At 44.0% G+C, this 9,191-nt stretch overlaps 1 long non-coding RNA gene across 2 annotated transcripts; it reads right to left on the reverse strand.

Annotated features, from left to right (window-relative positions):
- Positions 1-4,660: 4,660 nt before the first annotated feature.
- Positions 4,661-7,322, reverse strand: Gm31977. 2 transcript variants are annotated; one of them, XR_873809.1, is made up of 4 exons: positions 6,731-7,322; positions 6,011-6,096; positions 5,639-5,753; positions 4,661-4,881 (listed from the first exon to the last, which is right to left on the reverse strand). It is a non-coding gene; the product is annotated as a predicted gene, 31977 (long non-coding RNA). The 2 variants fall into 2 exon arrangements; XR_382756.3 differs by lacking the exon at positions 6,731-7,322 and having other exon boundaries at positions 6,011-6,431.
- Positions 7,323-9,191: the final 1,869 nt, after the last annotated feature.

The following is a 9,191-nucleotide window of genomic DNA, read 5'->3' on the forward strand; positions in this document are numbered from 1 at the left end:
AGGCTCTCTAGTCTCTGGTTTGTAGTCATCCAAGCAGTGGCAGGTATGGGGTCCATCTCATGGTGTGAGTCTTAAGTCTGAATCAGACATCGGTTGGTTACTCCCACGAGATTTGTGGCATCATTGTCCTAGCATATTTTACAAGCAGGATAGATTAAGAGATCAAAGGTTTTGTGGTTGCTTATGTTCTCTTTTGGTAACCTTCAAAGTACCTTTCCATGTCAAAGACACTATAACACAAAGTGAAGTTTCTATGTAGGCACCAGCTCAACTTCCATGTTCAATGAGTTGTGTGAGCATTGCCTTCAGCAATGGGGCTGTCAGTTTGTGAAGATCAACCTAGTGCTTTGGCAACAGCGTGGGTTAAGAATTTTCATGGGACCCTTCTGGCTAACAACTCAATTGGATGTAACCCAGTCCCAATACTGGAAGCTTTATTTGGTGACAAGAGATAACTGGATGGGACTCCATCTCTCTCATTATTTGGAGATTTTGTTAGGAAACTTCCACTTTGTAGGGAATTTCTACTGAATTAGGTTCCCATACCACCCCTCAAATGTCCCTCAATTCTAGCTGTCTCTTCTCTCATTTGATCCCTTAATCCCATCTCCCCTCCCCATTCCCACCTGCTCCTTCCATTCTTGCCCCCCCCACATCAGTTCCTGTCCAACTATAAAATCTATTCTATTTCCCCTTCCTAGAGAAATTTATATGTCCCTCTAGTCCCTTTCTCTATGCCTAACCTTGCTGGGTATATGGATTATAGCTTGGTTATCATTTATATAATGGCTTATATCTACTTGTATGTATCCACAAGTGAATGCATACCATATTCATCTTTCTGGAGTCTGGGTTATCTCACTCAGGCTGTTTTTTTTTTCTAGTTCCATTTGCTTGCAAATTTCATGATGTCAATTTCTTAACAGGTAATACTCCATTGTGTAAATGTTCCACATTTTCTTTATCCATTCTTCACTTGAGGAACTTCTAGGTTGTTTATAGTCTCTGGCTGTTACGAATAAAGCAGCAACAAATGTGGTTGGCAAGTGTCCTTGTGGTAGGATGGAGCAACCCTTGGGCATATGACCCAGGGTGATAGCTGGATCTTTTTTTAAAAAAGATTTATTTATTTATTATATATAAGTACACTGTAGCTCTTCAGACACTCCAGAATAGGGGAGACTTTTTTGTTTTGTTTTGTTTTGTTTTTATGACAGGGTTTCTCTGTGTAGCCCTGGCTGTCCTGGAATTCACTTTGTAGAACAGGCTGGCCTCGAACTCAGAAATCCACCTGCCTCTGCCTCCCAAGTGCTGGGATGACTTTCATCATGGTGAACTGACTAAATAGGTGTTTCTTCTCTATATTTGAGGATGACTAACTAGTGGACTGCTGTGCCAATCACTCACCTCTCAGCCTTGATGTCTGGCAGACCTGTCTCCTGCCCTTCCTTCCTACGCTGGGGAGCTGACCCTTAAAACTGCAGTGTCCAGCTCCCACATCATTTGGCTTTGGTCAACCAGAATCACAAAAAGATAGGAGCAGGAGAGAAGCCATCTTAGGGTTTCTACTGCTGTGTGAAACAGCATGGCCAAAAACAACTTTGGGAAGAAAGAGTTTGTCTTACATATCCTGAATGGCAGTCCCTTGAGGAAAGCCATGGTAGGAACCCAAATCAGATGGGAACCTGAGGCAGGAGCTGATTCAGGGGCCACAGAGGGGTGCTGCTTACTGGTTACTCCTTTTGACTTTTTAAATCAGATTTTTATAGAACCCAAGACCACCAGCTCAGGGACAGCCCTACCCCCAGTTGGCTACTCTTATCAGCCATTAATTAAGAAAATGCCCTACAGGCTTGCCCACAGCTTGATCTTATGGAGTCATTCTCTCAGTTGGAGTTTCTTCTCAGATGACTGGCTTGTGTCAGTGTAGTGAGTTGAATACTTATGGCCCCCATAGACTCATGTGCTTGAATGCTTGGGGGAGTGGCACTATTAGAAGGTGTATCTTTGTTGGAATAGGTGTGGCCTTGTGGAGGAAGTTTGTAACTGTGGGGGCAGGCTTTGAGGGTTCCTAAGCTCAAGTTATGGCCAGTGTGAGTCTCCTTCTGGCTGCCTTTGGATCAAGATGTAGGACTCTGTGCTCCTCCAGCCCCATGTCTGCCTGCACGCCACAATGCTTCCTGTCATAATGATAATGAACCAAATTTCAGAAACCATAAGCCAGTCCCAATGAAATGTTTTTGTTTATAAGAGTGGATCTTGGTTTCTCTTCACAGCAATAAAACCTGAACTAAGTAAGGCTGACATAAAAACCAGCCAGCACCTCTGTCCCAATCTCATGCTCAGTGGCACCAGCAACAGTAGTTGAATGTCCTTTGTTCTCTAGCATGACAAAGTTCACCTCCCAGCTCTCTGACTAACACACCTCTACGATGCTTCAGCTTTGGGGTGAAAGCCACTTCCTCCTGTCTCCAGTCTGTGGGCTGTCTCAGCTGCCTGTTTCCTCTTTGAGCTTTGTTTATCCTTCTGCAACCACTGCCATAATCACAGTATAGTACTGTACAAACTGTGTACACACTTTGTTCAAAGTATAGCATATGTATGTCATGTCTGAAAGTGCCATCATGAAACCCTACACTTTGTACAGTTAATAAAAAATCCTGGCGAGATGGCTCAGCAGTTAAGAGCACCGACTGCTCTTCCGAAGGTCCTGAGTTCAAATCCCAGCAACCACATGGTGGCTTACAACCATCTGTAATGAGATCTGATGCCCTCTTCTGGTGTGTCTGAAGACAGCTACAGTGTACTTACATATAACAATAAATAAACCTTTAAAAAAAGAAAAAAGAAAAAAATTCTTTCAACTGAGTTGTGTGGTGTGGGTTCTGTTTTCCAGACACAGCTATGAATGATGGAGAGCTTATGACTAGACAAGTCGGGATATGCTAGATGGAGGTGGAAGAAAAGGAAGATTCAGGTTGGATCTCTTTCTCAGATTTTTGGTCTTTGAGACAGGGTTTCTCCGTATAGCCTTGGCTGTCCTGGAACTCACTCTATAGACCAGGCTGGCCTCAAACTCAGAGATCTGCCTGCCTCTGCCTCCCAAGAGCTGGGACAAAGAGGGCGTGCCTCCACCCTCTGGCCTGTTTTCTAGTTTTATTAAACTGGAGACTCATGATAGCCTCTATTCGCCGGGTGGTGGTGGCGCACGCCTTTAATCCCAGCACTTGGGAGGCAGAGACAGGTGGATTTTTGAGTTCGAGGCCAGCCTGGTCTACAAAGTGAGTTCCAGGACAGCCAAGACTATACAGAGAAACCCTGTCTCGAAAAACCAAAAAAAAAAAAAAAAAAAAAAAAAAAAAAAAAAAAAAAAGATAGCCTCTATTCCTCTTGATGTCTTTTCATCTGTCTTTTACAAGGCTTGTCACAGTAATTCTAAAAGCCATGTAGCCCATGCCTGCCTTGGTCATTGTTTTATTTCTGTGAAGAGCCACCACCAAGCCAACTCTTAGGAAAGAAAACCTTTAACTGGGACTTGTTTACAGTTTCAGAGGTTTAGTCCATTATCATCATGGTGGGAAGCATGGTAGCATGCAGGCAGACATTGGACCAGCAGCTGAAAACTACATCCTGACCCATGGCGGGGAGGGAGAGAGAGAGAGAGAGAGAGAGAGAGAGAGAGAGAGAGAGAGAGAGAGAGAGAGAGAGACTGGGGGGCCTGGGTCTGGAACCTCAAAGCCTGGCCCCAGTGACACACTGCCTCACCCCCTAATTCTTCTAACCTTATGGATGAGTTCCACTCCCTGGTGATTATGCATTCAATTATATGAGCTTATGGGAGCCATCCGTATTCAAACCACTACAATGCCTTCTTAAAGCATTCCAAAATCCCATCTTATCTAGAATAAGAGCTAAACATCTACCTGGGCACTATGCAAACTCCAGCAATTCTCATCATGTGAGTGATGTGAGTGGCGCCCCCTTTGGGGTCGAATATCAGATATTTACACTACAATTCATAACAGTAGCAAAATTACAGTTATGAATAGCAACAAAATAATGATATGGTTGGGGGTCAGCACAACATGGGAAGCTGTATTAAAGGGTTGTAGCATTAGGAAGGTTGAGACCCCCTAGGTTACTCCATCTAGTGTGTTCTTCATTATATTTACCATGATCTAAACTTACATCTTCTTTCAACCCAAAGGTTGAGAGCAGACAGCTTTCTTATGCTCACTTTCTATTCCTTTCATTCTGGCATCTAGTAAAGAGTCGGTCATCTTTTTTGTTTGTTTGTGTTTTGAGGAAGGGTTTTCCTTTATAGCCATAGCTCTCTTGGGACTCATTTTGTAGACCAGGCTAACCTTGAACTCAGGGATTCCCCTGCTTTTGCCTCCCGAGTGTCGGGGTTAAAGGCATCCACCCCCACACCTGGATAGTGTCAGGGGTCTTCTGAGGATGTCATAGCTAATGGTTGGTGGATATATAAACAACCCTTAGCCATTTCAAAGTGTTCATTGGCAAATCGTTTTTAATACTATAATAAATATTTTGTTTATTACTTTATAATTTTTATAATTCTGCTTCTGTAACATCTCTTTTAATTTTTTGCCCTGCTCCATCCCCCCCCTTCATTTTTCATGATAGTTGATACCTGTTTCTCAAAAAGAACTTCTGCCTTCTATTCTTCACAGAAAGTTAACCACTCTCTCAAGTTTTGTGCTCTCTCCTTTGAGCCTCAGAAGAAGGAAGTGGCAGATTCATGACAATCTCCAGCCTTTCCACTTCTTTCGTATACACGTGAATCAGTAGGGAAGAAAGGCAGTCAGTCCCACAGTTGAGCCCAGTGGTGCTTTCGTTGTAATCTCAGCACTCAGGAGGCTGAAGGGAGAAAGAGTAGAAGTTCAAGGGCTAGCCTGGGCTACATGGCGAGGCCCTGCATCCCCCAACAGAAAGACAAGACAACCCTCCATATGTAAAATGGTGATGGGACATTATAAACAGCTTATAGTATTTGTGGAGAAGAGTGGTGGAATAGAATGAAAGATCTCTGAAACCATGATACAGACAAAGCCCATTCCATATTCATATCATATATAAGAGGAAAATCCGGGCTGGTGAGATGGCTCAGTGGGTAAGAGCACCCGACTGCTCTTCCGAAGGTCTGGAGTTCAAATCCCAGCAACCACATGGTGGCTCACAACCATCCATAACAAGATCTGACGCCCTCTTCTGGGGTGTCTGAAGACAGCTACAGTGTACTTACATATAATAAATAAATAAATCTTTAAAAAAAAAAAAGAGGAAAATCCTTCCATGGACAAAGATGGAGCCTAACAAGTCGTGTATAGATGCATTGTCAATAATAAGCCTCAATTAACACTTCTAGGGACCTGAGAGATGGCTTAGAGGCTAAGAGCATTTGTGCTCTCCCAGAGGACATAGGTCAGTTCTCAGAACCCATATCCGGTGGCTCACAATCACCTGAAAGCTAGTTCCAGGGCATCCAGTGCCATCTTGTGCTTCTGTCAGGTGCCTGCCTGCACATGTGCATGTGCTCAAACACAAGCTCACAAGCATATACATAAATACAAACTAAAACAGAATTCTATTAAGACTTGTCAACTTTCTAAAACACCTTCAGCAGAAGTAGGATCAAGATAGACTTCACAGAAGACAGGCAAACATCCTCAGGGTCCAAGGTTCGGCTTTTTGTAACATTTGGTAAATCTGGTAAGCCTTCACGGTATTCACTAGGAACGAATTCACATATCTGTGAGTAATATCTACGCATGGTATAGAAAAAAATCTACACGTGGTGAGTCCCTGATCCTATTAGTTATAGATACCTGCCCAAGAGGCACAGGCTCGTAATCCAGAATCCAGAACCAGGTAAAATTTACCCCTCACCCTCACCCATGCGAACTCAGGTCCCCACCCAGCTGCCTGGATGGATACTCAGGCTGGTCAGAAAAGGAAGCCTGCTCAAGGTATGAAGGCTGGCTCTCACCTCACCTCGACGTTGGTTGGAAAGGTGGTGCCTGTAGCATCCTTTTGCTGTAGTGCCCTGAACCCCTCAGTTCCCTCCTCCTTGAACTTAAAGAAACATGTATGTTAGGACTCACTCTTTCTGACTTCCATTTGGATCTTTTGTTCTTCCACAAGCCATTGAGAAAGTATAGGATGTTGCGTTCCCAGCCCAATTTAGTACTAAGCATCACTAAGTAAGTACCTACTGCGTATGGTCAACTTCCCAATAATGTTTCAGTCAAATATGGGCTATGATAGCCAAAGAAGTTGCTGGAAAATTCCTACCTTCTAGTCATACCTGGGTGCCATAGACTCACATGGTTGTGTTGCTTGTGAAAATAGGCCAGCTGACCTGCCATTTCAGGAGGATCAGAGCACACGCTTCTATATAGCACACAGAATATGGCAATGATAATAATAATAATAATAATAATAATAATGACTATGCCACTGGCTTGTGTATTAAACTGTAATTTAAAATCATTATTTAAACATTTTTATTACATCAGCTCTATTAAATCAACCATGGATACTTTTGATAGCCCAGATAGGCACATTTTTAAAGAATTTCAAGTCAACCTTAACAAATGAAACTGCACTAATCGCCTGGTGCCCAAGGAAACGCACATGAGGGATTAGCACAGTCCTTGCCATTGTTCCCATCTGTATTAGTTATTTTTCTGTTGCTGTGATAACACACCATGGCCAAGGCCACCTGGACATAAGTCTCCATCATGACAGGGAATCACATCATCACAAGCATCAGACATGGTGGCAGGTACAGGAAGCTGAGTGCTGACAGGGAATGTGGTAGGCTTTTGAAACAGCAAAGCCCACCCCCACCCCCACTGACGCACTTCCTCCACGAGGCCACACCTCCCAAACAGCTCCACTAATGGGGACCCAGTGTTTATATGTTGCGACTATGTGGGTCATCTCATTGCAACGGCCACACCATCTCTCCGTGCTGCTAATAATCATGGCCTTGTCGAGCACCCCTCCACGCCTTCTTCACTAGACTGAAGCTCATCCAGGGCACACGGCCTCCTACCTCAGTCATTAGCGACTAGTAAAGCCGCGCCTAGTAAAGGGTGCTTCTTAGAAGCTGCTGGACTGTTGAATCATTTCTAGCTGTAGGCTTTTACTTGTCTCTCAGCCTAATTGGGTCATTTTTAATTCATAACAAGTTCTCTCCTTAATCAGAGCAAATCTGCTCAGGCTCAATTTAGGAATAGAAGAAGTTCAAATTAAAGCTCTGTTGAGAGCCCTGTTTTCCACCTGCCGCATCCTGACTGTTGGTCGGGTAAACTGAACCAGTTAAGGCATTCTGGCAATATCTACTGACGTCACAAGCACACTCCCTGGACCAGCAAGCGCCCCTATAGACGCAGCTCATGACTATAACTCCAGGTACAGGAGAACCGATGGCCTCTTTGAACTCCACATGCAGCAGTCACGCATGTGGTGTATAGACGTTCAAACAGGCAAACGCCTCAACTCATAAATAAACCTAATTTCACACACACACACACACACACGGGGGGGGGGGAGGAAAAAGAGTTTTAGACAGTGTGTATAAAATACTATCTATATATCCTACACAATGAAAAGGCTGACAAGCTTGTAGGTTATGCATAAATGTCCGGTCTGTATAGATTTACAAATCCTAGTGAACTGGCTCCCCCCAAGTCAGGTATCTAGGTGGAGAGGTAATGGGGAACTAGTTTTTTTTTTTTTTTCACTTGCAACCAAAAAGACAAAACCAAGTGTTTGACCCCTTTCTTTAATGCTTTACCATTCTCCCATTGCTTTAAGTCCAAAGTCTTTGTCACATTGTGTTGTGACATAACCTCCACCCGCCTCTTCCCACCTGTCATTCAGTGTTCCCCCTCTTTCCCTGGTCATCTTAGTTCTTTGGAGCCCATTCTCCTTTGCATCCTGTGGTCTCTGTCACTGCTGTTCCCCTGCCGGGAGCGTCCGTCCCCTGCCCTCTCCTTGCTCAATTCCCAAGGGGACCCTTTTGAGACTGCTGTATTACATCAGCCAGACCTTTCCCCTTTTGTCCCCCAAAAGGTGTGGTGTGATGGGGGCCTCACTTCTTTTTGCAATGGAGCAAACAGTATGAGTGTAATGGGAAGATTACCTGCCTGGTGTGTTTTCAGGTGATGCCCGAATGCTGTGTGTACGCCCACCAGAGTCATACAGTGAACACTTGCCAGGGGTGGGTGAAGGGGGAAAAGGATGGGGAGAGTGAGAACAGAAGGGAACTAGTAAGAAACCAAAGAAAGACAGGAGGGCAGGAAATGCCTCCTGGGCCCTCAGAGCCAATTGTAATGAATGGTCCTGTGTGCTGGTCTAGATCACTTATTGGGGTCTGGGCTTAGTATTCTCAGATTGAAAACACAACTTAAAAGTTGTACTGGTAATTCTATTGCCTTAAATTTTATATTTTCTAGAAATTTGGGTATTTTGGTTTTATATTTTGTGGGGAGAAAAAGTCAAGGAAAACTCTTTCTTCAAAAGCCATGTTATTCGGAATTTTTGTGTTGTTTTAGTTTTTGTTTTTTAACAAAATCTTGTTATATTAGCCTAGCGATTGTTCTTTCTCTGTTGTTTCTATTTGGCTTGTTTGGTTTTTGTTTTGTTTTGTTTTGTCTTATTTTTGTTTGTTTGTTTGTTTGTTTCGAGACAGGGTTTCTCTGTGTAGCCCTGGCTGTCCTGGAACTCACTCTGTAGACCAGGCTGGCCTCGAACTCAGAAATCCGCCTGCCTCTGCCTCCCAAGTGCTGGGATTAAAGGTGTGTGCCACCACCCCGGAGGCTTGTTTGTTTTTGAGACAGTGTCTTACAACGTAGCCAAGGCTGACTTCAAACTAGAGATCCCCCTGCCTCAGCCTACTGAAGCTGGGTTTGCAGGCGTGTACCACCACTCTTGGCTTTATTTTTTTTTTTTAAGGCTCTAAGGAGCATAGCCTTTGCCATAAGAATCAATGATACAATGCTCCTGCAAATGAGAAGGTGCACATGTTTAAGTAGATGCTGTGATGGTTTAAATATGACCGAACCCTGTAGATTCCTGTATTTGAATGCTTGGCCTAAGGAGTGGCAGGCACTATTAGGAGGTGTGGGCTTGCTGGAGGAAGGAGATCGCTGTGGGGTCAG

The sequence above is a fragment of the Mus musculus genome, chromosome 13 (genome assembly GCF_000001635.26).
Source record: "Mus musculus strain C57BL/6J chromosome 13, GRCm38.p6 C57BL/6J".
Lineage (NCBI taxonomy): Eukaryota > Metazoa > Chordata > Mammalia > Rodentia > Muridae > Mus > Mus musculus.